The sequence below is a fragment of the Gordionus sp. m RMFG-2023 genome, chromosome 1 (assembly GCF_954871325.1).
Source record: "Gordionus sp. m RMFG-2023 chromosome 1, tfGorSpeb1-WG-v2, whole genome shotgun sequence".
NCBI classification, from domain to species: domain Eukaryota; kingdom Metazoa; phylum Nematomorpha; class Gordioida; order Chordodea; family Parachordodidae; genus Gordionus; species Gordionus sp. m RMFG-2023.
In genome coordinates, this window is record NC_088775.1 from 32,822,713 (window position 1) to 32,829,621 (window position 6,909).

At 24.8% G+C, this 6,909-nt stretch overlaps 1 long non-coding RNA gene across 1 annotated transcript; it reads right to left on the bottom strand.

Moving 5' to 3' along the window:
* Nucleotides 1-5,330: 5,330 nt before the first annotated feature.
* On the bottom strand, nucleotides 5,331-5,969 carry LOC135922457 (uncharacterized). The gene is made up of 4 exons (XR_010570912.1): nucleotides 5,881-5,969; nucleotides 5,670-5,834; nucleotides 5,580-5,634; nucleotides 5,331-5,538 (listed from the first exon to the last, which is right to left on the bottom strand). It is a non-coding gene; the product is annotated as an uncharacterized LOC135922457 (long non-coding RNA).
* Nucleotides 5,970-6,909: the final 940 nt, after the last annotated feature.

The following is a 6,909-nucleotide window of genomic DNA, read 5'->3' on the forward strand; positions in this document are numbered from 1 at the left end:
TAGTATCAAAAACTTTTAACTAGGCTTAGGATAAATTTTTAAAAAATTTTCACAATTTAATTTTTCCATGTGGAGTAAAATATAATGGCAGTACAAATTTGTTACAAGACCAAAAGGTTTAGGAACATCTTTCAAGTATCTAAACTTTTAACTAGGCTTAAGATATGTTTTTAAAAAATTTTTACAATTTATTTTTTTCTCGTGGAGTAAAATATAATAGCAGTGCCAATTTATTACTAGAACCAAAAGGTTTAGGAACATCTTTCTAGTATCTAAAACTTTAAACTAGGCTTAAGATAAATATAAAAAAAATTTCACAATATTTTTTCCTCATGGAGCAAAATATAATGGCAGTGCAAATTTATTACCCAAAGGTTTTAGAACATCTTCCTATTATCAAAAACATTTAACTAGGTTTAAAATAACGTCATTAAAAAAATCGTAAATTTTTTCCTCGTGGAGTAAAATATAACAGTGCTTATTTATTACAAGACCAAAAGGTTTAGGAACATCTTTCTAGTATCTAAAACTTTTAGCTAGGTGTAAAATAAATTTTAAAAAATTTTCAAAATTTATTTTTTCCATGTGGAGCAAAATATAGTGCAGTGCAAATTTATTACTAGACCCAAAGGTTTTAGAACATCTTCCTATTATCAAAAACATTTAACTAGGTTTAAATCAACGTCTTTAAAAAAATCGTAAATATTTTTCCTTGTGGAGTAAAATATAACAGCAGTGCTTATTTATTACAGGACCAAAAGGTTTAGGAACATCTTTCTAGTATCTAAAAGCTTAAAATATGTTTTTAAAAATTTTACAATTTATTTTTTACTCCTGAAGTAAAATATAATAGCAGTGCTAATATATTACAAGACCCAAAGGTTTAATAACATCCTTCTATTATCAAAACCTTTTAACTAAGCCTAAGGTATATTTTAAAAAAAATTTCGCATTTATTGTTTCCTCGTGGAGTAAAATATAATGGCAGTACCAATTAATTACTAGACCCAAAGGTTTTAAAACATCTTCTAATATCATAGACATTTAACTAGGTTTAAAAAAAGTGTTATATAGCAGTGCCAATTTATTACAGGAAAGGTTTAAGAACATCTTTCTAGTATCAAAAACTTTTAACTAAGCTTAAGATAAATTTTAAAAAAATTTCACAATTTATTTTTTCCTAGTGGGGTAAAAAATAATGACAGTGGCAATTAATAGCTAGATCCAAAAGTTTTCGAACATCTTTCTAATATCACAATTTAAGTTTATAACAACGTCTTACAAAAAATTCATAATTTCTTTCCTCGTGGAGTAAAATATAACAGCAGTGCCAATTTATTATAAGACCCAAAGGTTTAAGAACATTTTCTTACTATCAAAAACTTTTAACTAGGCTTAGGATTTATTTTAAAAAAATTCACAATATATTTTTCCTTGTGGAGCAAAATATAATGGCAGTGCCAATCACAAAGGTTTAAGAACATCTTCCTAATATCATAAACATATAACGAGGTTTAAAACAGTCTTAAATAAAATTCGTAAATTTTCCTCGTGGAGTAAAATATAATAGAAGTGCTAATTTATTACAAGACACAAAGGTTTAAGAACATCATTCTAGTATCAAAAACTTTTAACTAGGCTTAAGATAAATTTTTAAAAAATTTTCACAATATATTTTTTCCTTGTGGAGCAAAATATAAAAGCAGTACCAATTTATTACTAGAACCAAAGATTTTTGAACATTTTACTAATATCAAAAACATTGAACCCGAATTAAAACAAACTAGTTTAATTTCCTATATATTTTGTCGACCCAGTAAGCCAACCCAGCAGGTCGACCCAGCAAGCCAACTCAGCAGGCCAAACCAAAAAATCGACCCAGCTGGCCAACCCAGCAAGCTCACCCAGCAGACCGATAAAGCAAACAAACCAACCCAGCAAGCCAACCTAGCAGGCTAACCCAGCAAGTCGACTCAGCAGGCCGACCCGATGGGTCGACTCATAAGCAGGGTTGCCAGGTCAAAATTTTCTAATTGCGGGAGAAATTTGGTATTATGCGGGAGAAATATGAAAATTGTGGTAGAAATATAAAAATTGCTAAAAAAAAATTTTTTGCGGGCCCGGCTGGGATTTAACTTAATTATCCGCCTATTATCTTTTAAAATTAGTTTATATAAATACAAAGTTGGTAACTATTTTTCAAAATAAAATAACATCTTGATTAATTAAAATATATTAATTTATAAAAAAAACCAACGATCTTTTTTAAATATAAAAAAATGTAAATAAGATAAAATTTTATAAAAAAAACGATTTTAATTTTACAATTAAAAATATATTTTATGCGAATGTCCCGCAAAACGACCGCAATTGGAAATCTACCGTGTGTGTGTATAACATTATAGGGATAGGCGCTTACATCACGTTTAAATACATAATAAGGTACTCCAAAAATAAGAAATAATACAGATGCAACTACAGTTGCTGCAATTGTAATCACTTATCTTGTAGTACAACTTTCACAGAGATACTTATCATCACAATGTTGGTAGAATCTTTTTCCAATATTATTTAACGACTCTAAAATAAATGAAAAAAAAATAAGCAAGGCTATCATCAATGTTTTAGGACCTAAATCTAGGAGGTCAATTGGCGATTTGAAAGATGGGCATACATATGCAATTCTAACAGATGCATCTAATAAGGGAAATATTCTCCACTATTTCAACAAAATTAAGGTCGTTTCAATAAAACTATTAAATTTTTTCCCCTCAAATAGTGAAAAATCCAAAGAAATAGCTAACCATATAATGGTAAATGTAGCAAATTCGAGATTATCAATAAACTAGTAGAAAGCCCGTCAAAAATGACGATAAATAAGATTTTTATTCATTTTTTACGATAGATGTCATGCCAGGTTCAAGCTCACAATATTAGGAAGCATCCAAGATCTAATAATTTTGAAAAAGTTTATCAAGCCCAGCTCAACCCTTAATAATTTGTAAAAGATATTCCTAAGTCAGGTGCAAGCTTATATTAATTTTGAGGTTCCAAGCCCAGTCCTACCCATTATAATTTTGAAAATTTTTTCCCGCCTCGGAGATAGTTAAATTTTTAATATCATCTGAAATTTTTACAATTATTTTCTCAAGTTTCTTTTTAATAAAATTTTTCTTCGAAATTTCTCAAAATAGTGTTAAAGATTACTACTGTTCTGATAATTTTGTGTTTAAGAAAGCTCTTGGATTTTTTGTAAATTCCCTTATTTTCGGGTCTTTCGATTTTTTGATTGTCTGTAAGTTTTTTATATTTTGGATCTTGGCCAGTTTTTCTACCTTTATTTTGATAATAAGATCTTTTGAATTTTTTTCCTAAATCTTCTAGAGCAAGCGCGAATCATATCAGATTTATCTTATAATAATAAAGTGTTATAGAATAGCTATTAAATGCCTTTTTATTTAAATAACCAATCTTAAAAACCTATAACTGTATATTTATAAAGCTGGGGGTCTAAAAGGGGTAAGTATTATACTGGTCATTAGTGTCCAAGAATTTATAAGTCATGAGCATGGATTTTTCTTAATATCTTACTATTTAGATTTTAAATTTTTATAAAATTTTAACTATATAGGTGAATAACAATTAAAAATACAAATTCTCTTTTACCTAATAATCCTACTTTCAATAAAAGAGGTAACTTTATTTCCTAAATTATTTTTCATTTATTTTATAAGTCTATTTCAATTATCCCCACCAATAAAGGATCTATAATAATTAATTTTTCCTATTAAGCACCATCAAACCTATCATTGACCCTTAATAAATATAAAAATTTGAGTCTCAAGTATATATTTTTCATTTTATCTGACTTTAGATTTTTATGAGTAAATTTATACCCTAATTTTGCGTAACATATTAATTTACTATGTTATTTATATATTTTTTAAATTATCTATATTATTTTATATAGATAAGCAATATACCTAGGAATCCAATCTTATTTTCTATTTATTTTAGGATAAGTCCATTTCAATTAAATCTAACAGAGACAGAGAAAGGATCAAATTTAAAAATATAAAATTTACATCTATGCAAACAAAATGATTATATTATTCATTTGCCTCCAACTATTCTCATTTCTAAAAAGGTTTTATATTTTGTTTAATTATTATTTATTGCTATTAAAAATATTAATTTTTTTAAATTTAACTTTTTTGTTTAATTATTATTTATTGCTATTTAAAATATTAATTTTTTTAAATTTAACTTTTTACAAAAGAATAGTTGAAAGCAAATGAGTAATTAAATTATTTTGTTTGAATAGAATAATAGATGTAAATTTTATATTATTGAATTTGATCCTTTCTCTGTTGTGAGATATAATTTAAATTGACTTATCTTAAAATAAATGTATAAAAAAGAATATCATATTTTTTTGAAAAGATAGGATTTCTAGGTATATGAGAATTTATTGTTATTCTTATCTATATAAAATAATATAGACAACTTAATATATAAATAACATAGTTAATTATTATGTCACAAAAAAATAGGGTATAAATTTACTTATAAAAAGTCTGATAAAATGAAAAATATATAACTGAGTCATGAAACTTTTGTATTGGTTAAGGGTTCAATGATAGGTTTGTTAGTGCTTAATAGAACAAATTATTACATATCCTTTATTGGTTGAATTTAAAAAAAAATGAATATTAAATTAAAAAGAATATGGAAAATAAGGTTACCTCTTTTATTGAAAGGATAGGATTATTAGGTGAAAGAGAATTTGTATTTTTTATTGTTATTTATCTATATAGTTAAAATTTACCTATAAAAATTAAAAATTTAAATAGTCAGATAAAAGGAAGAATCCATACTTATGACTCATAGATTCTTGAACTTGGTTAAGAGTCAATAGTAGGTTAGGCAGTGCTAATTATATTTAGCCCATCATTAGTAATTTTAATTTATGTGCACAATAAAAAATCATTTGAACTAAATTTTTATTCATTTATTTGCAATTTTAGAAAAATTTTAAAATAACCCCTGATCTTAATAAATATAAATTTCTGAATAAGATCCCATTAAATAGGAAAATTTCTAATTATCCATCATTGAATAAAGGAGAAAATTATTCCCCATTAATCTTGATGGGCTATCAGCTAGTTTAATATATAATGATATCAAATGTTAAATTTATACATAAATTCAAGAATTAAAATAGTCTTTAAATAAATATCTTATTCCTCTTGAATTGGTACTTGATGCATTTAAAGTTCTATACTGATCCCTAAATTTTCAGGAATAGGTATAATATTATAGGTGTTTATTCAATTTTTTCATATTCAATACTATATTTTACAGGCATTTTCAACTGAGCACTTTATAGATTTAGAATTAATGGCAAACTTATCAGTAGTTATGCCAAATGTGCCTTCAATCACTACTTAACTTATAATGTTTTGCTTCTGGACTGGTATTTTTCATAGGATAAGGTTTCATAGTTTTTTAAGGTGTTTGATATTGGTTTTTCTAACTCTAAAATAATTAAAAATTATTTATTAATTTTAAAAATTTACTTTGATATAAAGTGCTTACCATCTAATGAGCCAGGTCAAAATATTTTTATGCAATCTAAAAATATATGAATATATCTAAATTTATAATACCTTCTCCCAATGTTCTCTAGTTGGAACTGGCATATGAATATCTTTTAAAGTTTTCCATATAGCATCACATACCTCTGGAATGATGGTAACAATGCATTTTGCTTATTCTGCTTTTTAACTTGGTTTGTTTTTTCTTATATTGGTAGTTGGGTTTTGTTGAAGAATCTAATAAAAATAATATAATTATATATAAGAACTGAAAAAATTATACTTGGTTGCTGGATACCATTGCTTTGATATGTGAAGTGAATGAAGGTTGGTATAACTTTCATATAAAAACCTTTCATATAAATAATTGCGACTTTATATGGTTAATGAGTGAATGTATGGAAATATTCTAAATACCAACCTAATTTGCTAAATACCGACCAAAATTTATTAAAATGTAATATAACTCTTATTATTTAATATATTAATACGGAATCACGTGGTCGAGTCCGGCCTCCTATATATTACCGCCCCCCCCCCAAGGATGGAACCACCAAGTTAGAATAAGAAAAAAAGGTAACAGATTAAATTATGGGGAAATTTTTGGGAAAATTTTCATAAATTATTTTTTTTTATTTATTTTTTTTTAATATTTTTTTTTTATTTATTTTTTTTAAAATATATTTTTTTATTTATTATTTTTTTTAAATTTAAAAAAAATCTTAAGTATATTTAAGAATTTAGAAAAAAAGAGTATATTTAAGAATTTAGAAAAAAAGAGTATATTTAAGAATTTAGATTTAGAAAAAAAGAGTATATTTAATAATTTAGAAAAAAAGAGTATATTTAAGAATTTAGATTTAGAAAAAAAGAGTATATTTAAGAATTTAGAAAAAAAAGTATATTTAAGAATTTAGAAAAAAAGAGTATATTTAAGAATTTAATAAAAATAGGTATACTAAATAATTAATCAATTTATTTGAATAAACATAAGATATATACATGATAATATAGATATATATATTTTTAAGGAAAAACAAAAATAGTTCTATATAAATTTATATCATTTAAAAATTTAATTAATTTATTTATATTAGACATATTTTTAATAATACGGAAATAAGAATATTCACATAAATATAAATGAGAAAAAGATTTTTTCCCATTTCTTGGGATGCTTGCCTTAAGATCCCTCCATAAACGTTCAATACTCCACACGATATTTATTTATCAAAAAAAAAATCTAAAAATACGCCAAATTCAAAAATTTCTACCAAAATCCAGACAATCTAAAAAAAATAAATAAAAAATT